The 24826-nt window shown below is 33.3% G+C and overlaps 1 long non-coding RNA gene across 1 annotated transcript; it reads left to right on the top strand.

The window, feature by feature from the left end:
• The first annotated feature begins 21315 nt into the window (after positions 1-21315).
• On the top strand, positions 21316-23359 carry LOC128173127 (uncharacterized). Its single transcript, XR_008242431.1, has 2 exons — positions 21316-22037; positions 23051-23359. It is a non-coding gene; the product is annotated as an uncharacterized LOC128173127 (long non-coding RNA).
• Positions 23360-24826: the final 1467 nt, after the last annotated feature.

The raw sequence follows: 24826 nt of genomic DNA, 5'->3' as shown, positions 1-24826 counted from the left end.
TTGAATTGATAAAATGCTACTTCAAGGGTGCTTATCTACGTCATCACCGGGATGACGTAAACATACACAGTCGGCCATTTTCTATCGGTTCGAATAAGAGGTAAGGTTGTTTTGTACCCAGAGACTAAATAGTTATTTAATACACCACTCCTACGGAATTACATTACACCCACTCTATTATGCTAAAACTGTATAACTTTCCAAACTGCAGTCATTTCTGAAAACACATCGCATTTATTCAAATGTATGCGGAGGTAACGTTAACGCACTTGCACTATCGTACATTCAATTCACACATTATATGCATGTTTTACAAATTATGAAACATATTTTTTAATAAAACTTATTATTAGCGGTCTTTAAGCCATAAATGAATTCATCTAGTCAATTTCAATCTATAATTTGATATTGTTGACATTATTTGATGCTATAACTAATATCTTGATAACGTTAACACATCCAGTTTTCTATGATAACGTTCACACTTTACTTATAATAACGTGTTTTCTTATTTTATCAATCTTATAATTATATACTTTTTATTTATAGGTGAAGATTGTTAAACGTAAAAGTCGATTGTGGCTAAATCACCCAAGATCAACGGCTGCAAAAATAAATTCTAAAAACAAACATATAGTAGAAAATATACCGGTATGTACTAGTGATTCGCCACACAAAAACAATACTCTAATTTTGCGACGAAAGATAAAAGGGACACCTTCTAAGTCACCTCCTTGTAAACTATTCAAGCAGCTTTCGACACCATCTTAATCTCCATTTATCAAAAGACTGAAGAAGAATACGATTTTTTATGTATCCCCCTCTGTATCAAAATGTCCGTCTGTTTCATTAAAAATAATCAAAAATGATTTTGATCAAGAATCTCCCGGGTCGTCTTAAAAAGTTTTGAAGAGTCAAAACAACCAAATAGAATGTGAAAGCATTGGAGTAAAATTCACAGGGCCTTCTAAGAGTAGGCGTGCTCTGCTTGAGCGGTTTGAAAACGATTCAAACATTTCTTTTTCAGACGAAACTGGTATAATTTGGTGATATCGAACTCTTAGGTTTTGAGGAAAAAGGATTGACTCTAGCAGCATGAAAAGAAAAATTTGCAAAAGAGGTAGATGGCGTTAAGATTTTGATGCGAAAAATCGAGCAAGTTGAAGCAAATAATTTGATTGAGGTAAGCTTTGACCTTAAATATGAAATTGTGAATATACTGAAAAACTCTTTAGTTGTCCTTGCTCTTTATGCCGAGGAAATTAGGAAAGTCAAAGAGAAAAAAGAATATGCCAGGCAAAAATTTATCTCGAGATCCGGACCAGACTGGCGTCATAGACAATATACATATGTGATAAGTGCCATAAGTGCATTTTTATATGACACGAACAACTTCTTGGAGTGCCATAAAGGGATTTTGGATGATATTTGCTGCATCGTAAGCTTTTTCAATGGATCTGAAATGAACAGAAGAGGATCAAGCGTAATACTGTCTAATCACCCAGCCTATCACGAACTGCACGAAGATGAAGAAACAAATGACCCTCGTCGGATAAAGCAACGGACTGAAAGATGGCTAGACTTAAGAAATCAAGCCCTTGTTACAGGAAGTACCCTTTATGCTGCAACTGGACTAGATGGTTTAAAAAAGCAAAAAGAATATTTTGACAAAGTCATATGCAAAGTTGAAGAAGAAAAATCAAAACAGGTGAAGAAAAACATGGAATATGGAACGAACAATGAAATAAATGATATTGCCAAATTGGTCACAAAGGTTTTGCCAGTTCTCTATCTATGTTTGGAGTACAGGGAAGAGGGATGTATACCATTATACCGAGAAGACAAGTTTACAATGATCGTTTCTCCAGATGGAAGTTTAGAAGGAAATTCTGATGTTGAGGGCAAAACCACAAAAATGGCAATTGAGTTGAAATGTCCTGTGTCAAATTTGCATTCTAGTGTGCCTGAAAGATATATTTTACAGTGTTTATCTGAATTGTATGCTTTCCAAGTTCATAAATTGCTTTACCTTTGTTGGAGACCAGATGTTTCTAGCGTTTTTGAACTCTCATTTAATCAGTCTCTGTTTCAAGACGCGTTGGAAGAATGTTTAAAAATAGTTGATGTACAAAAACCAAAAAAGACCGGTAAAAATTTCAAAATCAGTACAAGGACTAAAGAAAGGAGTACAGGAAGAATCCATACGTGCGTCGTTTATGGGTGAATTCCCTTCCGCTGTAAGATCTGATTCTTCTTCGTCGAGTTCCACTTTTGAGTTTACCAAAGTATATATTTTGAATGTGCTAGAAAAGATCATTTCTTTAATGAAATATGGGTATGGATTACAGCGCCAAAAAGCGTCAGAAGCTATGGTTTTCTTATGCTGTGATCTCCATAGAAATTGGAGTAAAGATCAAATGAGATGGGCACCTGTTGCATGGTTTCCAAAAGGTTATAGCCTTACAACAGAAGTATTCCGCAATATTGTAAAAAAGGTACACGATGAATGCCAAGCTTACGGTATTCATGTGCCATGTGAATCATTTGATGGACAGTGGCATAACATTAACAGTTCTTCAATTACAGAAAGATGTTTGGCATGACACGTAGAAGCTGCAAAAATCCCAGATTTTAAAAAGCTAGCAGACATCAATAGGAACTATTATCACAGCAAAGTTGACAATGTGATTTTTGTAACAAACGATGGTAAGCATCTTCCTGTTCTTCGTACCTCCACTTTTCAGAAAGTCAAAAGTAAGAAGTCAGAAGACAAGGTAGAGTGTGAGAAAAATGACAGCGTCATAGACAATGTCCCAGATGAAATACTAGAGAAAACATCTTCTGAAGAAATCGGTATTGCAGGGGTTAACACAGCTGTAATGAAGTTTTTAATGATAGATGAAGACTCAAAAGCTGAGATGCAGTCTTGCAATGCCTCGAAACACAAGTGGGTGGAAATATAAACAGACTTCTCTGAAGATTCGTCTCCAGATCCAAGCGTCGACAACGAAGATGAGATCATAGGCATTAGCGCTTTAGAAAGAATGAGTACTTTACAATCTGACGCGTTAAATGTTTCTGAAGAAATTACTAGAGATAAGCAAGACTCTGAAGAACCTACTAGAGATGAGCAAGAGAAAAATGAACTAGTCCTTTCTGATGAAGATTTACAGTCAATTCTACTACTATTGAAGACTGATTCTGCCGCAAATAAAAATTGCCAATGGGATTCTCGGAACACAAATTACATAAGAAGTGCAGTAAGTACGGCAGAACAGTTAGCCAAACTTCAAGATGTCGATCTGAAAGTAATGGTAAGATATTTAAGGACCAAGCAAATGACAGACATGAAGGTTTATTCCTCGAAATCCGATAAAGTTACGAAATTATGTAACCTATTGGGTCTGGAAAGTTCCGATAGAGATATAGTTTCCCATCGAAAAAGTCGGACACACAATCCTAAAACATTAAAGGAGCTCAGCAGTGATGTTCTTTCAAAAAAGATTTCAAAGGCCTGCCTAAACATTGTTTGGGCTGAGTACATTTGGCCGAGTAAGTTGAGCATTGGGAAAGATTCTTCACCGGTGCAAGATACTGTTAAAGTTGGTGACAGCGAGTACCCAGATTTTTGGTTTTATCATCCAGAATTCAGTGAACGACGAGGTCAGCTTGAGGTTAGATGCATCGATTCTTCTCATCTTCTGACAAGAAAACAAAAGAAGTGTTGCAAACGTGGCCTGGAAAACATCTCACAGAGACCGTGGGTTGATGGTGCCCACTCCCAAAAGACTTCACTCACCCCAATTATGGTAGAGGACCTAGTAGACCCTATGTCAGTTCCCATGGCAGTAACTCATCCAAAAGGATGTAGAGGAATGTATGAGAGAACTTGGTTACTATAAAAGTGCATCAATTTGCCACGATGTAAGAGAATGGTGGAGGTCAGAAGATGAACCTGGCATAGCGGCCTCTAACAGAATAAACATGCGAAAACATATTTGTTGCAGTACGTTGACTTTTCTCGCTTTCCTCCTCCGGCTTCTTGCGTTAACGGGTGGCCCATTCAGCTCTGGGAGGCTATAATATCAAGTATTGATGCCAAAGCAATGCTTTATTCACTTGCCATAAATAAAACATATAACGTTAGGGCGTTTAGCTCGATGATGGGGGAAACTTTTTCTGCAGAAGTGACAAATCTAGATAAATCAGGAAGTCATGGAACATTAACATGCAAGGAATTTGCCCATTACATGAGCGTATCAACGGAACAAATGAAAATACGTCTAGATGCAGAGAGGTTTGAACTAAGTTTACAATTGGCTGTCTAATATTGATGAATTTTGAAATAACACAATACTTCTGAAAAAAGAAAAATAAAGTGAAAACTAATTTATTTCATTTTAAAAACATTTCGTTTGAAGTTTGCCCTTTTGTTTTCATTTCTAGACCATTTACCTATCTAGTATTTAAATCGACGGTATACAATTTAGCCGAAGCGTCGGATTGGCTTCCAAAAGCAAAAAATACAGAAGCAGAGAACTCAGTTGCAAACTTTGCTCAAAATACTTCAATAAGTCAAATCACACCAAGGCAAGTATTTTTTTAAACACAAATTTCTGTGATTATAATGAAAGCATAATTTTGCATTGTTGTATTTTCAATTAGGGACCATTATTTTGATTCCAAAGAAAGGAGACGAGTGGTGGGGAAAAAATCGTGTTGGAACAGTTTCAACAAAGCGGAACGATACTGAAAAGGGAACTTTGGGGGTTAGATGGGAGAAAGCGAGGCCTAATCTGTTCAAAATGCTTCCAACAAAGAAAATGGGAATATCCGATGACGGAACAAACTCAAAAATGCAAAATTGAATGTTATGAACGAATTTAATACTGCTATTTTTTAGCAAATGCGAATGCATTGTACATTTCAAATAAACATGGTAACCATAATAAAAATAATAAAGAAATACAGTGTGGTATAAAACTATTGCGACAGTTTATCACAACACATGCAAAACCAAAACTTAACATATAATTTTTTATTAGCAAATTGTCAAAATATTTCGTTCCAACTAAATATATACCATTCTGAACATGGTTTTAACTTAATGACAAGCTCAGTATGCAAGTACGTACAATTATGACTGCACTTTTAAGTCTTATAAAATATTACACGTACAATTCAAACTGCATGAGGATGTACCAGTACTACTTCAAATGAAATCTAGATAAATGCCGTTTAACATATTCATTGCTATTAAACAGTTTTTGGCAAATTTTGCACCGGTAATTTTTAATATCATGCATTCTTTCCTTGTGATTATGAAATTTCTCGGCTGAACCAAACTCTTTGTTGCAAAATTCGCATGAATATTTTTCATTTTTGTGAATTTTCATATGTCTAGAGAGTCCACTTCTAAATCGGACTTGAAGCAAACTTTACATATGTTGGTTTTTGAAGTCAAGGTCGCATGGCATCCCTCATGATCGTCTTTGTCCTTTTTTGTTTCAAAGGTCTTCTTGCATATACTGCAAGTAAACTTGAGCCGATTTTCCTCTCTTCTCTTGTGACGTAAAAGTTCACAACTGGTTAAAAAAGAAGCGCCACATTCACATGAAAAAGTCTTTCGTGGACGTATTTGATTGGTTGATAAATGTCGTTCAAAATTGGCCCTACTAAAAAATACCTCTGGGCATTTTGGGCAGGTATAACGACCCTCTGATCGTGTCTCATTTCGTGCTGCCGTATTGAACTTTTCCTTTTAGCATTTCACCACAATATTTGCAAATACAGATATCCATTATCTACATAAAAAAAAATTAAAATGAGCTATATAAAATAGTTAATGACATATTAATGTGTCAACGTTACCCAAGAAAAAAATGAGGTGTAAACGTTACCGTGGTTGTCTTCAAGGTGGAGTGCACTTGAAATAGTACAATAAATATGATTTTCTAATTCTTGAACCACCAGTTTGAGTAATGTAAAGTGACAAAAATATTTTACAAGTGTGTATCTTGTGTAACTTGCATACAATGTGCGAATTGTATGTACGATAGTGCAAGTGCGTTAACGTTACCTCGGCATAAATTTGGATAAATGCGAGGTGTTTTCAGAAATGAAGTCCTGCAGTTTGGAAAGTTATACAGTTTTAGCATAATAGAGTGGGTCTAATGTAATTCCGTAAGAGTGGTGTATTTAATAAGTATTTAGTCTCTGGGTACAAAACAATCTTACCTCTAATTCGAACCGAGAGAAAATGGCCGACTGTGTATGTTTACGTCATCCCGGTGATGACGTAGATTAGCACCCTTGTACTTTGAGACCAGGACCCGAGGCCATAAGACTTAGCTACCTCAGATTTGAGACCCCAAAAAAATCTCAGATATTGATCTCAACCTAGTTTGTCTCACGAAAGGTGTGCCATAAAGGAAGTTTGAGCTCGCTTAAGAAATTCTAATTTGTGACAAAAAGTGAAATGAAAATTATCAAGTGAATTAAGGATAAATGGCAGTGCCATGCCGGTATTAAGCAACAACATAAATATATATGTATAAAAATTATGGGTATAATTTTTTTTAAAAATGTAACTTCCATTCAGTGTTTTTTTTTCTTAGTTCATATTTATATTGTTACGGCATTTTATGTTGACGTAATCAACGTAGGGTGCAAATGGTTGAACGAAAAATTGATTACCAAAATAGGAATAACAATGAATCAATTACAAAATGAGTTATATTTGGAGAGGTAGTATTATATGAAGAGGTTTCCACAAAAGAATAGAAGTCATCGATGAGAAGTTTAAAGAGGCGAATAGCAGCAAGACTGGGAAAAATCGCGTCGTCTAAAAATTACAGAAGTAGTGTATGCTTTAGTCTCTTTTTTTAAAGATGTTGAAAATAAAGTTTGATAAGACTATAAAGATTTCCGAATTTTTTTTTCTAAAATGCATATTTTATTAGGGCAACAACGATGCAACCGTGACAATTAAATGGTCGGCATTTCTTTGAATATGTCTTACAGTTAGGTAAACGGTAAAATGAAAAGCTATTTTCATAAAAAAAGCAACTCTTGTACATCGTTTTGTTTAAAAAATTGTGTAAAGTCGCTAATTTAAAATAGACCTGTGAAGTCTCTAGTTCGGTTGTAGCCCCACCCTACCCTGGGGATCATGATTTGAACAACTTTGAATCTACACTACCGGAGGATGCTTCCACACAAGTTTCAGCTATCCTGGCTTAATGGTACTTGAGAAGAAGATTTTTCACAACTTTGAATCCCCGTTGCCAAAAAATGATTTGTGCCAAGTTTGGTTGAATTTCGCCAAGTAGTTCTTGAGGAGATGTTGAAAATGTGAAAAGTTTACGGACAGACGTTATCAGAAAAGCTCACTTGATCAGGTGTGCTAAAAAGGACAGGAGTCTTGTTTAAATAACAAAGAGTTGTGAGCTCTGTATCTTGCTTAAAAACTCTCTCAATTTTGATTTGATCAAAAGAAATGCATACCCAAAGAAATTTAAATTTTAGAAAACCCCAGAAAAATAGAATTTGACTAAAATCGCGACCATGCCCCTTTAAGGGTGCTTGCATATGATCTTTCAGAAATTTGTGGCATTTCACTCCATCTTCTACATGGTTATTGTACATTGAAACTCATTTATCCATAATTGATTATGTTCGAAATAGACCATTACTGCATATAGCATTATTCCACGCATATTCATAAAATGATTAACCTCTATCTGCTCGAAATTGAACCACGTGAGCCCTTCATGTTTGTACAGTAAAACATCACATAACAAATAGATATATTGCACTCTGCCACTTTTGTGACTCTATTATTTAACCAAATTTGGTTTAAAATAATCAGAAAAATGCCAATAGATGATTATATCACAATAATTAATAAGTTCATAAAATTATGAATATTTGAATCTTTATGCCATAATATTTTACAACTTAAATCCATAACTCCCATTACTGATGTAATCAATGATGTGATTGATTAGATAATTAATGCAAAACATAATCCTTGTGGTCTGAAAGCGCCATGTACTTGATTAATTCTAATTAAATCAAGTTCAGACCCCAAGGAAAAATCATTTGTGCAAGATAATTTTGAACGTGCGAGTGCGAAAGTGAAAGATGCGTGTGTTTCACTGCTTATAAGTGGGCGCAAGATATATATGTGTAACGCATATAATAAGTTATGTGCTTTATTTACACTCTGTCCCGAGGTTTTGCTTTCACCACTCTTTGCTTGATATTTCAATAATCATAAATACCTTTGTCTGAAAAAATGGAAAAGATTAACATTGATAAGCTTGTAAATTGAAATTTCAATACTTAGAGTAGCATAATTATTGAAGTACTCGTTTATGTTTAGAATTACATACCTCTCCATGGTAAGACATCACCAGCACCTGTTGTGGGATCATTTGTACACAGTGCATGAGATTGACAGCTATACATGTGGCTGTGCTCTTGTTCATCCATATAGATATGACCTGGCTTCTTTTCATTTGTCTTCTGTTAGTCGAAAATTTGAATTCAGATAGAAAATTTTTAAAAATACTTTCATACACTAATATGAAAAATGTCAAGATTATCTGTTTTGAAACGCCCCCTCTACCGTTTCAGGTTTCAATACACATCCAAAAATAGAAAGTCTATAGGGATTTCATTGCATCAGCCATTAATAAGCCCGGATGATAACGCTGAAAAATTGCGCGAGGTATCCCGAGTACATCCGAATGGAGAAAAGATGTAACACTACTGGCTTTAAAAAGTACTGGAAGTGCCATTTTTTACTGATAATTTCTGATATTTACTGATATTGTACTGTTAGTGCTGAGAATTGCTGATATTAACTGATAATTTTACTGCTGTTACTGATAATTGCTGTTGGTTCTGATATTTACTGATAGTTACTGATGCTTTTGCTGTGAGCTCTGATAATTACTGATATTTACTGAGATTTACTGTTGGTACTGAGAATTGCTAATAATTACTGAGAATTACAGGCAGGGGATTTTTAAGAGTTTAATTTTAATTATCGAACATGCAAATTATATTTATTTAAAATTATCGGTAAACAAATACCGGGCATTTTTTAAAAAGAAATATGTAAGATCTAACTAAAGTTTTATCAACAGTAACTTCTTTTTTACAACCACAAAAATTAGATTTGATTATTCTTCTTATAATCTGCTTATTTATTTCAATGCATATTTTTTCTGTTTGTTCTTGTTCTAAGTTTAATTTAGCTGATTAACACAATTCAGCACATAAATAAATGAATGTAGAAATTGCAGAATTGCTATATATACCATCCCCGTGCGCCAATCCAATCAATACTACAGTGTTACATTGTATATATAGAACAATCCATAGTAAAAAAAAAAATTATAAAGATTTTATCCACTTTATGTAATTGATAAACATCTATTTAATGATTCTAAATTTTGAGCGATCAACTCTTTAATTGAACCGTGTTAAATATTTATAATTATAAACTTAAGATGTTTTTATCCCGGACATAATCACTAATTTTGTTTTCAAAATAAAATCAAACACTTTTGTTTCACATTGTATTTCCCGGCCATTTATATTTGTTTATTCTGAGGCTGCAAGACATATATACAGGTGGACAATTTTCACACCTTGCCGCCCCCTTGCCACGGTCACTCTGTCGTGTATATATTCTGAGCGCTGTCTGTTAGTTCTGAGGGTTTTCTTGATCCCAGACATACAAAAGAATCTTTTCAGCGACTGCCAGACTTATACACAAGGTGGTCAATTTTCACACCTTGCCGTGGTCACCCTGTCGTGTGTATAGTCTGAGTGCTTTCTGTTAGTTTTGAGGTTTTTCTTAATCCCAGACATACAAAATATTTTTTTCTGCTTGCTTTTAGGCGTGGAGATTAAATATCTAAGCGTTCATAGATTAAGGAAAATCAGTTTAATTGTGTGTCTTATTTTCAAAATTATATAGCCGCTGGTCATATAACCGCATACAAGTGCATGAATAAAGTATTAATGAGAGAGAGAGAGAGAGAGAAAGGTTTTCAATCAAATCGCTGTTGCAATCGGTGGATATGATACTGTATTGGGACATACAGTAATCATGCTTATGCCTTTCTGCATTGACGCCTCAAAATACGTTATAATAGATTATCTGTGTGAGAGAGAGAGAGAGAGAGAGAATTAAAGCATGATAAGCCGTAACACTTTTTCACTATATTAATATTAAGCTGGTGTTCTTTGTAGTCTTAGAAAAGTTTACACTCGAAATCTGTGTTTGAAATGGCGGTTGTCATGCTGAAATAGAACTTTATCGTGCTAATGCCGTTATGCCATTTTGACTCGGAAACTCAAATTTTAGGACTAGATAATATATGCGAGCAAGAGAGAGAGAAGAGAGAGAGAGAGAGCAGGGTGGGTAGATTTACAATAATAGAACTAGAACAAGAAAACATTACTTAGCCGTGCAACAGAAGATATATTACATATGTATTAAAAGAGAAAGAGTGAAAGGTCGGACGATAAAAATTATTCTTTGCCGATTGTTACCTATTTTGATTTCAGCAAATGGTAGGAGAGAGAGAGAGAGAAATTATTTATCCAACTGTTTTGAATCAATTGAATGCGGAACAAATAAGATGATGAATATGAAAATCATTCTAAAACGTTATTTATATTGTTGTCAATAAAAATAATACTTTTCTCTTTGAATAAATATTCTCAAGATCATGGATTCCTGTATACGGATATTACGTAAGTCATACACAAGGTGCCAGACTGACAATTTACAAGGTTGAATTGCGACATTCAAACCTCTTGATCTGCTGAAAGTATGTATACTATACACAGATACTGCCTCGCTAATCTTTCTGTGAAGTAAAACCTCAAAGACATTATAAAGTCCTGACCAGGTATCTCTCTATTTTGAAAATAAAAATAATCATGTTAAGAATTATGGGGTTTTTCATTGTTGAAAAAAAAATGTCCACCGCATTTAGAAATTAAAATTTTTGTGGAGTCTGCCTTAAGTTTAAGTACCAATTTTTGACCGGCTTTCTAATATTGTCTAAAATGTGATCTGTGAGTTTCCGAAGTTCAAAAGAAGCTAAATATCAAATAAATAAAACTTAGGAATATATAATTAAATAAATTGTGTCAAATCTGAAATATGTGTTATTTAATAATTAAAAGACAATGTTTTGGGCCTTAAAATATTCTCAGTAATTATTAGCAATTCTCAGTACCAACAGTAAATCTCAGTAAATATCAGTAATTATCAGAGCTCACAGCAAAAGCATCAGTAAATATCAGAACCAACAGCAATTATCAGTAACAGCAGTAAAATTATCAGTAAATATCAGCAATTCTCAGCACTAACAGTACAATATCAGTAAATATCAGAAATTATCAGTAAAAAATGGCACTTTCAGTACTTTTTAGAGCCAGTAGTGATAAACATTTCCCATTATAAATCTCCGTAAGAAATTTGTTTTCGTTTCTGTAAACTTTTTTGAGTGAAAAATGATAATTGTTCAATGAGGGTATCTTGGATATATTCCCTTTCATCGATTTCAACCGTATGTTTTTCACAGGAATGTGTATTTTTATTAAAAATCATCACAAAGTGATGGAAGCAATAACTTGGGACACGTGTCACGTAATGATGAAGGAATGCGAGGTGACGAGAACGTGAATGAGTGTTAGAGATTGTATAAATGACTGCGTTGTTTTAATTAACCCTCAAAGTATGAACTTTGCTCCTCTATTTCATAATATTGAATTATTCATCTGGAAGACATCCCTATTGAAACAAACTTTGAATACCCCAACAATCAGTACTAGTAGGTATAAAATATCAAAGAGCAATCACTCTATATTTTTTTTACCCATATTTGTTCCCAAAATAGAGTTTTCACAGGATGAACCTCTGCCATTCAGTCAACTGAATGAAAACTGAAAGGTCTGGAAAGGTGACTGAATGGCATAGCTATGCCATTCAGCCACATTTCAGTTACCTATCAGTTACCTTTCAGTTAACTGAATGGCAGAGATTCATCCTGTGTTTGGTTTTTTTTACTATCGGGTGGTCTCGGATTACGCCCTTGTACACTATGGTAATTCCGAAAATATTTCATTTTTCTTAAAATAGATATGTAACATTGTTGCGCATTTGTAAATCAAGAAATCTTTGATGTCTGACTTTTAGCGGGGAAACTTTTTCCTCGAAAATTTCGAAAGAATCGTAAAAATATAGATAACGAATTAACAGTAAAATGTTATGTTTTTTAATGTTTTAACAATTTTTTTTTTCTGTTGTTGTTGTAACAAGTTGTAAAAGACAAATCAATGTAATGCAACTTTTTAAGGTAAACTTTTAACAATGAAACAGTTGGTTGTAAATGTGCAGATGCTATTTAACGATCATGCAACTATGGAAAAATAGCCAACGAATGCTCTCCCCCATTTCTAGTTTGAAAAAAGTAATACACACATTTAACGAAGAGGTGTGTACTATTAGAGTTAAAGCATTGACCCCAGATTTCAGGATTCGTTATATATTGTTTAGGACCATGATCTAGATGAGCAAGGCAATTTTACAGAAAGAACTATAATGTATACCTACAAAAAAATAAAAGACAACAAACCGGAAGCAATTCCAAAAGTCGTCAGTGGCAAGCAGAATTCTGGGTTACCGGTCGATGAAACAAGGATCTCTTGTCCATTAGTACAGATAAGTACATTGTCCCTCAGTTGCTTTCAAATTGGTTTATAAGTTCTTTTTACCAAGTTATTTTTACTAAATTACTAACAATGACTCTACACGTAGTATTTGATCATTATAATTATGAGCCATATCAGATTAAGCAATATTATTATAAGATTAATATGCCTTGTCAGTTTACTATCAAACTTTATTATAGTATGTGAATTATAGATTTCACTCATTAACATTTACAGGGTTCATTTTAATAGCAAATTATGTTCTAATATACATGTACTAGATTTTTTTTAAATGTGTAAAGCTTGGGTAGTGAAGAAGAGGTGTAATCATTTCTCTATAATTCAGTTCTTTCACTTTTTTGCAGATTTCAGTGCTTTGTAAAAGTGGTTGGTGGGTCATTAAATTTTGTAAATGGTCTAAGTAGGACAACATTCATGTAAGTTAACATTTTGGAACTATAATTAATGTGTTTTTATTTTTTTTATACTCTGTCCCAAGACATCCTAAATTTACATTTTGCTTCATTGCTTGATATTTATAAATACCTCAGGGTTCAAACGATGTTCTTTCAAAAGTATGAAAAATTTCCCAGATTTCTCAGTCAAAACGTCTCTGTTATCTTATCAGGTTTCAATACAATGCGAAAAAATGGGATGTCTACGGGGATGTTGTATTGCAGTAAACCCGGAAGATAACGTTGTAAAATTGCGCGATATATTCCGAGTGTATTCCGAATGGAAAAAAAGATGAAAAACATTCCCCATTCTAAATCTCCGTAAGAAATCTTTTTTCGTTCTTGTGAATTTTTCCGAGTGAAATATGATAATGTGTCAATAAAAAATTCTTGGAAATTATCCCTTTACACTTTTTCAATTTTACTTCCTACCTAGGTATGTGTATATTTATCAAAAATAGTCCAAATGTGCTGCATAAATATCTTGGGAGAGACTATAAATGGAAAGTTTTCCAAAACAAACATGGAAAGGTTAAATTTTGATTTTTTGTATTTTTTTCTTATCTGTCAAGCAAACCTGAAAAATAAAACTGTTTTGTAAATGCCATAACTAGAACTTTATGATTTTCTAGAATTTGTGTGAAAAAATCGTCTTTTATACCTAGTACTAGGACAATGCAAAACAGACAAAATGAAACGGGGACAGTTATGGGAAAGTTGCTTATGTTCTCTTTCGCTTCGCTCAGCCGAACATAAATCATTTCTTATTCTATTAATAAATAAAACAAATATAATATAGTATAGACGTAGTTAGCCATTTATTAAGCCACAAGTTGTACATAAGTCCTTATGAGGACAGGTCATCTTCCAAAGTAACATCAAGTGGACTCTGTACATCAAAATCATTAACCACTGTAGAGGACTGAAATAAATTCCCAACGCTTGTTTATCTGAAAATAAAACTCAATTTTATGATTATAAAAAGAGTAATTTAGCAACTTGTCAGTCGTGTGTCTAACTAATGTCGAATGATTACTATGACCGATTCCTGGATTTAAATACCGTAGAACCTAAGTACCCATAAATCACTACGAAACACGATATAGTACTTTAAATATAACACACACGACTGAAACATTTAAATCCCCTGAAAATCACAGCGTGAGTGGCCAAATGGAACACACGACGGTCGAACAACCAAAACCTCGCAGGCTCGAACCCAGCAAACAACACTTATATTTTTACAATTAAACTAAAAGAAATTTATTGAAGATTCTACAAGAATCAGTCGTTCAATCAATGTTGTAGAAGTGTGGTGTTATTTTACATCCACGTAACTAACCCGTGAGTTAAATTCAAAGCTTTCTTTTGTCTCCAGTCCTGGGACAGTATTAAATGTTTACCTAGGATTGATAACATGGGTCATTATTTGCTAGAAATTGGTGTTAAAGACTTTATATCATCGTAAATTAGGACATTGGCGACAAGGAATAAAATATATAACGCTTTTGAATAAGTTGTGTTACAAATGAGATATTTATAATTGACTATTCACTGAAAACTTAATCACTCCGGCAACGGTTACATTGCCCTCCCTTAATTTTTTTTTTTCACGGGAAATAGTTATATTGCCCTCACGAAAATGTAATATCATCTTAGCGTACAATTAATCTGCAAGTAAATTACGTCGAGATCAAAATACAACCAGCCAGTTGCTAAGAAAATGTAAACAGTTCAGCAAATTTTAAACATGTCAGGTAAATTTATGCGGATTGTTCATCAAAATTCAGAGGAATTCGATAGTTAAATTGATGAAAAAGAAAATGGCAAATACGACAAAAGTGATAAACTCAATCGTATATTCGGCACGGATGCACAGTTTACTCTTGAATGGATGCTACTGAGTCCCCCCCCCCCCCCCCCCAAAAAAAAAAAAAAAAAAAAACACACTAAAAAGATAATCAAATTACAATTCAAAGCAAACACGCTCATCATTAATTACTCATACTTACTTCTTATTGCTCAAAAATAGATTTGTTCAACAAGAAGAGTAGCAATGGTCCAATATACAGCAGCGAGGTAACACACATATTCACTTTTTTATTTTCTACAGATTTTTCAAAATTTGGAAAAAAAGAAGTTGTATATCATATTTGCAAACTACTTTGAAATGCAAGAAATCTAACGAATAATATCAAATACACAATTATGTTACAAGTTTCACTGCTGTCTAGAAGTAAATAGCCAATTCTCGCAGATAAACATGCATATACATTTGTTTTATCTAACAAACAATTCAAATACACAACTGAGATACTAAACACTTACATATGTTACGGTAATAGTAATCAAGACTAATATGTAAATGTACTAATTTTAGGATGTTCACTGTCAATACTCGCAGATTAACATATGAAATTGTTTTCATATTTTTTCTTTACCTTTCTCTTTCTATAGATATATCATGTTTTATGGAAATTGTAAATTATTTGTACTAGACGACAACGCAGTAAATTGCCAAAACTTCAATTCAAAAACCCTGCATATTAAAAAAAAATTATAGCTTATTTATCATTATAGATTAATGTAATAATGACTATCACTATTAAGATAAATAATTTCAATAATGGATGAGGATGTACTTCATTAAGACCAATATTGAATGAAATAAATCATTTCAATAGTGGTTGGGTATACGCTTCATTATAACCTCTATTGAAATGAATTATTTCAATAGTGGTTAGGTTTGCATTTCATTACAACCACTATTGAAATAATTCATTTTAATTGTGGATAAGGATTCGGTTCATTACAACCATTATCGAAATAATATATTTCAATAGTGGTAGGAAGTTATTTTAAAGCCTATTATTCTGACTTTACATAACACTTTCGGTTCCAGATGACGGGTGGTATGGGAAACCTGACAATATAGAGGTAAATCAAAGAACATCATAATCAAAAAGGAATTCATCATCTCATAAGACATACTTCTTTTCTTAAGAAACTCCCCTAGCAAAAAGGAAAGTGTTTCAAACAGACAAAATAATAGACATAAAACTGAAATGCATCAGCAACCACTATTGAAATACTTTATTTCAATAGTGGTTGAAATGAAAGATATCCCCAGCCACTATTGAAATAAATTATTTCAATAGTGGTTGAAATGAATTGCATCCTTAACCACTATTGAAATAATATATTTCAATAGTGGTCGTAGTGAAGTACACCCCAACCACTATTGATATAATTTATATTAATAGTGATATTTATAATAATAATCATTAATAAATAATCATTCAATACACAGGGTTTGAATAGAAGTTCTGGCTATTTATAAGATGTTCTCCGTTGTGCAAAAAATAAACAATATCATTGGACATGATATGTTTGTAGAAAGAGAAATGTAAAGAAAAAAATATAAATTTTCAAAGTAATATTGATAAAGAAATTTATCCTAAGCTACAATTGAAAAAATAATTTTATTAGTAATTGTACATCAAAAGTGTCTGTAAATTAATTTTCAAAATGGAATACATCCCGGAACACTATTTAAGGTCTTCCGTTTCCAACGGAAGACCTTTTTATTATTGTGCGGGTTAAGATTATTCTTATTTTTCTTTTTTTTTTTCTTCCTAGACGCGAACTTTGAGGCTTCATATCTTGCTCATTTCTGAACGGATTTTGCTCAAATTTTCAGGGCTAATGGACTTTACAAAACACTATCTTCATCAATTCATAAAAGTTAGAATTCCCTTTCCGTTAACGAGTTATTCCCCTTTTAAAATTTTTTAGGGCCTTTGGTTTCCAGACAAAGGCTCCGAGACTATGATAGCAGGGAATGGGAATCCAACGAATTTGAATAACAAAGACATTGAAGTTGTATACATCGGTTTTTGTTTTTGGATTACGTTCCTTATTTAGGAAAAGGTAGGGGGTCAAAAAACAGGATTCCAAAAAGTGCAAAAATTTAGACATTTTCCTTTATATCTTTTTAACGAAAAATATTTTGTTAAGACATGTAGAATAAAAGTTGTGCAGAATATCAAGGGCTTTCATTTGACACCAATAAAAAAGGGCTGGCCCCTTACATTAAGGGCCAATAGCCCCTAAAAGTGTTTGCTTAATAACTCAAAAACGGTTTGGATTTTGATATGGATGTCGCTGGAAAAGTTGTTTGTTGGGATCTCATAAAGGTCGTAGCAATATTTTTTTGTAAGTGATTTGTGTAGTATGAGTGTAAAAAGCTTTACATGTTGACATGTACCTGTTTTCATTTGACAAGTTAACGAAAGTCTTCGTGCGTACAACTGGCATAAAGTTGCCGCAGAAAGTATGCTGGTTTATACAAACGGCATTAATTTATAAGAATTTTTTTTTTGTTGGAGTACATGCTTTTTTTTATGAGTTTAAGTCATTGTTGTTAAGTTCTTATAGTGCACAATCATTAAAAACGGCAATTGGAAAACAAAACATTCTTTTTCTTTTCTTTTTAACCACAAAATATGGAATTAAAAAACTCTATGCATTACATTTTATTTATTAACTCCATGCATTTAAAATCTACCTTGAATCAGAGCTGTGTGTGTGTGTGTACCATTACGTAAGCTCTCCCTCGCCCGCGGCCGAGAAAATCGGTCACCATGCTCGCGGCTGGACTACCTAGCGGTCAGCGGTTATCTAATACACGAGAGTTGCGTCTCTCATATTTGAGTTTATTTAGCCGCGAACTCAAGAATTGTTTTAGTTTTGATTACACAAAATCTTTTGTTGATTAAACGATTGGATGTCAAGTAAGAAATAGTTCATTTAATTAATAAAAGCAATGTCATTCTCTAAAGCAATAATAGACAAAGATCAATTGTGGGGTTTAAGGTTAAAATATATAACTTCTACTTGATAGAGTAAGGTCATTATATTGCGTTTCTGTGCGTTGTACCTTTACGAAATATATTCTTTGCCCACGGCCGAGGAGATCAGCGACGGCTGCATTACCTAGCGGTAAGCGGTTATTTAATACACAAGATTCGCACACCGCGACTTACACTTACATGCATATGAACGTGTTTGAGTTAATATAGCCGTATATACAAGAACTGTTTTAATTTAATGTTATAAAAGTTTGTCCTACTTGTATATATTTTTTTAATTAAATATTTGAGTGTAAATGAATATTAATGAACGATATTACTCCAAATCGGAAAAATCGTTAGACATAAACTAATGGTTGGTTTGTTTATGTAAACTACTTTAAAAACTGTACAATTAATGTTTTAAATCAACACCACCCCCCCCCCCCCCCTCAAATATTAAACATTTAAATGATGATAATCCCTCGCACATGGCTGAGGAGATCCGGCGCGAGTGGATAAGTGATCCGCGGTCGGTTCGTGTTCTTCTACATGTACATTATGACGCGTTTATGTTTCATATTTTGCACGGACACAACTATATTTTATTATGTTTTCAACTATTATATTGGTTTAAGATGAAAAAATAAATTTATTTTACTTGTACAGTTGATTAAGCATTGGTTAATACGATAGCGTATAAGGTAGTTTAAAAATCAAATCAAATTGTAATCAAAGTTCCATGTTACTTGTTTGCGGTAGGTGCTAGCACGATAAAGGAATGCCCCGAATTGAGGCATCCGATGATTATTTAAAAATATATTCACATGAGTTTAAACAACTTTAGATTAGATTCTATCGGTCACATATTAATCACTACTGTAGTTTCATTGTGGAAGCGAACTCATTGCTGCACCCCCCCCCCCCTCCTCCCGCCCCGCTGACTGGTGCTCGCGCTGGATTTTTTTTTTAATTGGAGAAAAGATAGCAAGATCTGTCGAAAATCATTTTTGGTGGTTTCTTATGTGTAACATTTTGTTTCACTTTCCCACCCCTTTGTTTATTCGGCCAATCTGTGTTAATTCAATTGCCGCATGCGACCGAGAATCTTGTGTCGCTTCAGCGCACACAGCTCAGAACATTTATAGCCCCAGGTCATCAATTGTTATGTAATTGAGTAACAGTTGGAAGGGTGATTTTACTACATAAAATAATAAAATCATAATATAATCTATTTGAATTGAGTACCATGCGTATAGATTCCCATAATAATTAATTTTTTTATTACCTTTCTATGTTTACATTTAATTTTGTTCAAATAATTAATAAATTTTCTATCATTTAAATTGTGTGCTTCATCAAATACGTATTCCGATTACCTTGAAGTCATTAATTTTCATTGGCTTTTGACAAAAGAGAGACGCCTGACCATCCAATGAAAACAAATACACAGAGTTTGATTGACAGGTTTAGCCAGGTGCAGGTCTCACCCGATGTCCGAGGTTATGTGTGCTGCTTGTACACAGCCGAATGGTCTCAGTAAGAGTTACCGATGTAAATAAATAATAAAAATACATGCTTATCAAAACATGATCGTGCAAGTTAAAGTTGATTTAGGTTTGTTCCAATAGAAATCATGTTTCACTAACTGTATTTAATATTTTTTATGTATAGCGAATTTTAATATTGTTTCAGTACTGAAACATCGCATGAAAACGTTAAATATACATGTACATTGTAATTATCTGTTACTAGTCGTCTTTTAATATATATATACCTTTCTTTTGTTTGTTAAAAATTCGCTCAATTTTGTTAAAGTAATGTAAAACACGGGCGCCATTTTGAAACAATTAACTTGTCAGAGAGTTCCGAATGAAATCTGATGAACGTTTCACACGGTTCTCGCACGCTTTGCTCGAAACGATTTACACGCTTTGCCCGAAACGCTAAACGGTTTACATGAAACTCTAAAAGGTTTACACGAAACGTTTCTCGCATGTAGGCCGCACGCTTTTTTGGTGTAGTAGTACGTTTTAGGGTCTGTAAATTTTGTCAACACGCAATTCTAAACTTGCACATAGTCTTCAAAAATTTAGAAATATTTTAATATAGAAGTTATCTTGGAGAAAGGTTTACGTGTTTTGTAGGCGGTATCAGTTTAAAAAAGAAATACAATTCCTGACATGAATCATGAGTACATACTGTTTATAACAATGCTTGCTACCCTTGAAAATTTAACTCGCCATTAAACATCTCACTTTTTAAAGAATGTTTGAAACGATTACATAAACTCTGCTCGACAAATAGTTTTCCTAAAATATTTTCTTCCTTTCTTTGTTTCAAAACACGTTTTATATACAGGCTTTCAATCACAACACGTTTTTATAACAAAAGCAGAACTGAAAGTATAGTCATTATAATCGTTTGGCACCATATAACATACATTTTGAACTCGCAGCAACAACGGAAGACCTACTCGGGGCTTTGCCACGAGCTCTGCTCTAGTTAAATATATTATTAAGGTCTTCCGTTTCCAACGGAAGACCTTTCTATTATTGTGCGGGTTAAGATTATTAGGGTCTTCCGTTTCCGACGGAAGACCCTCTTGTTATTCTATTGTTTCTTTTCCTTATTAGGGTCTTCCGTTTTCAACGGAAGACCCTCTTGTTATTCTATTGTTTTTTTTTATTATTATTATTAGGGTCTTCCGTTTTCAACGGAAGACCCTCTTGTTATTCTATTGGTTTTTTTTATTATTAGGGTCTTCCGTTTCCAACGGAAGACCCTCTTGTTATTCTATTGTTTCTTTTTATTATTATTATTATTATTATTCTTTTTCTTTATTTTTCTGACTTTTTTGAAGCTTCATATCTTAAAAAGTTTTCAACCGATTTCAATGAAACTTTCAGAGGTTACGTGACATTATCGTCCCTTAAAGATGTGTAAGTTTCCATTACAGCCTCACTTCCGGTTTTACGTTACGTCAATTTTAAAACTTTTAAAAAGTGATTTTGTCCAGGGCGTTTTTCAAAAACGCTTTAAGATAGAGACTTAAAATTTTCTGTGTTCATACATTGATCATTTTTATTGGGACATAAGGCTGGAATTCACCTTCCGTCACTTCCGGTCCAAACTGGGAGTATTTCAAAATTTTCGAAATTTTCAATTTTTTGTGTTAACTTAAAAAGTTGATGCTATTTATAGTGTTTTTCATGCTTAATACTAAACTGAAATCCGTTTTAAAGTCGGATGACGCATTGCAGAGATATCAGGGTTCAAAAATTGATTTTTCCGGAAATTTTGATTCCGCGTTTTTTGGTTCAGAAAATAGTCTTAAGCTCAACGTCAAAATAACTCGTTCCAAACGAATTCGAAAATTGCCTGCTGATCATAAAACAGAAATCTGATTTGAAAAAAATTAAAGTTAATCAGCGTGGGCATTGAAATGATATCGTTAATTTGATTGATAAGTACGTTGAATATGTGATACCAGTTTAGAAAATAGCGACTTTTTTTTATCTGAATCATAATAAAAAAGAAGCAGGAGTAACACACTGTTCCCGATTTAAACAGCGAAAAGCTATTGAAAGTCATTACGGTAGTTAAGAAAGACTTTGCTGAGACTTGAAATAAGCGTAAGTGCAATATAAGCCATGCTCGTCAGACAGTTGTTGTATAATAGAACAACACGTACACATGTATAATTGAATGAAGAGTTTGTAAATATTTCAATTCACCTATTTATTATAATTTTACTCACAAAATAAATGCATAAATGCAAGTTATACAAGTTAATTTGTTCTCTGCATATCAAACACAAACATGTTTGTTTTGATCGAAATAAATATCGTACGATCACCACGTCCACGCGCCTTGTTTTGATTGCGAACAGCTGACAGTAAAGTGTCCACATTTTCATATGAAACATGGCTTGCAAAACTTCGATAGTGGAAAATGCATCTCAACTTTCCTTTGGGAGATTATAAAGGTATGTTTTAATATTGGTTATGTCCTGTTGACTTTTTCTTTTCAAAATAATTGCACTTTTTAGTCTAACCCGAGATTTCTCTGACTCCCAGTCTCGTAACCTCTGCTTTTATGTTGTGACGTGCGTCACGATATAAAAGCGGGGATTAGAGTCAGTGAAATCTCATCTAGTTAAGTGTACTTGCACGTTTTTGTTTTACACATCGCTGATTGGAATTTTTATTTGTTATTTCACTATATATATGTATACCGGTATGTCTATGTGTATTGAATTACATACCATAACCTGTAAAACAGTGCTTTTGAAAGGGTTGGGGGCCCCAAGGTACACAAACGAAGAATGCTGTAATTAGTGTAGTTTATCTCTTTTACATATTGTTTCATTCTTGAGTAATTTTTCATGCATATCATATCTACATTGTATGTAAACAATTTAAATTAAGACAGATATAATTGATACTGTGCCCAGATCTCTCTCTCTCTCTCTCTCTCTCTCTCTCTCTCTCTCTCTCTCTCTCTCTCTCTCTCTCTCTCTTGTGCTTTGAATCTTGGCAAAGCGTCAGAGAGCAATTTAATTTTGTAACAGAAATATCTCTGTCAGGTAGAAAAAAAATGAACAGTTCATTGAATTTTGAAATAAGCGTATAATATCAATTGCACATTTTTTCCCCCTATGTTCAGCGGAATAACAAAGCTTTGTAAAAAAGTTCATGAAATTTTATGTGCATTATGCATAGAATTGATTTCTCGCTAAATTCATTCCCCCCAAAAAACAGTAGAATTGACAAAACTTGGTAGAGCAGAAGCTTATAATCTGATGCTGTTTGGATGTGTGATATTTATTTGTAGTTTTCGAATTGAAATATTGACTGTCGCAGTCGTACAATGAGTAAATCTCTCTCTCTTTGTGTCTCTGTCTGTCTCCTCACTTCTCTCTCTGTCTCTGCATATGTTAATGTAAACACAGCTTTTATTAGTATGTTAACACAGCTAATTGATTTTTTAAAATTTCAGCCCAAAAAGACTCTTGTTCCCACATGGCGACTACATGGCTTTTACTTGTTCATTCTTGTGGATTCAGCTCATGAGGTTACCCGTTCAACTTTACCCACATGCATGATTCCTTGTGTTTTACAGACTTTTTACCGGTAATTCAAATTCAATACGATAAAGCGTGAACAATAATGGAACTTTAAGATAGCATCATGCTTGTTGTGTTTGACAAGAAATTATGACAAACAAGATTAAGGCTGTTTAAAGAAATTTACAATTTTTATTTGTTAGTTGTGAAAATTGGTTTCTCAATAAAAGTATGCAATTATGTTTCCTTTATTTTGTATTTTATAATGATATCTAGATGTGTTTAATTGAAATATCATCTCTGTTTCTAATTTTCTCCTTTAAGATTACATGTAGGATATGTAAATGTACATTTGACCAGGATATAACAACTGCTATGATAATTACTTTTGAAATGAACAAGAAATAGCATATTTTTACATTTTAAATGTATATAATTATGCAAATGCAGAAAAACATGTCAAATTTGAACATTTATCATGGAGTTTTCATCCGTCTCCAGCTACCCAGGTTTGTTTAAATTTAATTTTAATGTAAGAAATTGTCAAACTTGTATACCTAAGGTCTTACTGTTCAGCATGAATAAAAGGAGACTAGAAACCAGAATTGATTAGATATTCTCAAAATATGACTGTTAGCTTACTTTTTTTCATGGAAATAAGAAATGACATGCAGCACAATAATCATCCAGTAAACAAAAAAAGATCAATTCTTAGTATCATTGCAATTGATTGTTTTCAAATATGTGTGAGAAATAACTCAAAGAAATTGCCACAAGTTTTATAAAATTAGGTAAAAGATTTCAAACCATGATTTTTTATTAAAATCAAAAGATGGGGGAGGGTATACATGTAAGGGCATTTCTAAGTGATATAATGCTTTTTTCATGATAATATCTTGTAGATGTATGTAGTACTGAATAGATTACTTATTAAAATAGGTTGAACAACAATTGACCTCTAAAATGTTGGGTAAAGATTTTTTACTATGGATAACCCAATGAGTCTGTGTTAAATGAGGAAAGTGAAAATGGTGCACGGGTTCACTTAAATGGCCATATTTTTCTTAAACCTCAATGGAATTGGCAATATGTGGTATCCTTTTTCTAAGAATTGCATTAGCTTTCTTATTGTAAGCCAAAACATATTTTTATATAATGTTGTTGTACAAAATGTACTAAGTTAAAGGTAGCAAAGAACAGTTTCAGATAAACTACCTGTGAATATTTTTGTAAAATTGAGAGTTGTTGTACTTGAAGGCTTATGAGTGTTGCTAAGATTCATGAAATGAATTTTAATGATTAACATTAGTTAGTGGCATGAACGGTTCGAGGGGGGAGGGGGTCAGTAAGTCTCAGACATGTGATGCCTGTGCAACAAGCACACAGTACAGACGGTCAACCCTTTAAAAAGCAGCTAGTGTAGAGGAAAAGTTGCTCAAAATAATATTTTAAACTAAATGCTACCTTTTTTTGTTAGTGGCCACGTTAATGATTTTATGAGTCAGTCCCTAATACACAGTTGTTCAGATATGTCTAGAACAGTTAACAATGGTCTTGAACACTTGTAGAACAAAATGTGTTTATATTTACGAGACAGATTTCAATGAAACTTTCAAAATTGCTGCATGTACGTTAGCCACATTACAAAGAAATGTTTTTTACAGTGTACTATTATGTTATCTCGCATACAAATTGACAGTTGTCGATAA

This window comes from Crassostrea angulata, chromosome 2, assembly GCF_025612915.1.
Source record: "Crassostrea angulata isolate pt1a10 chromosome 2, ASM2561291v2, whole genome shotgun sequence".
Classification (NCBI taxonomy): domain Eukaryota; kingdom Metazoa; phylum Mollusca; class Bivalvia; order Ostreida; family Ostreidae; genus Magallana; species Magallana angulata.
This window is presented reverse-complemented; position numbering and strand designations above follow the sequence as displayed.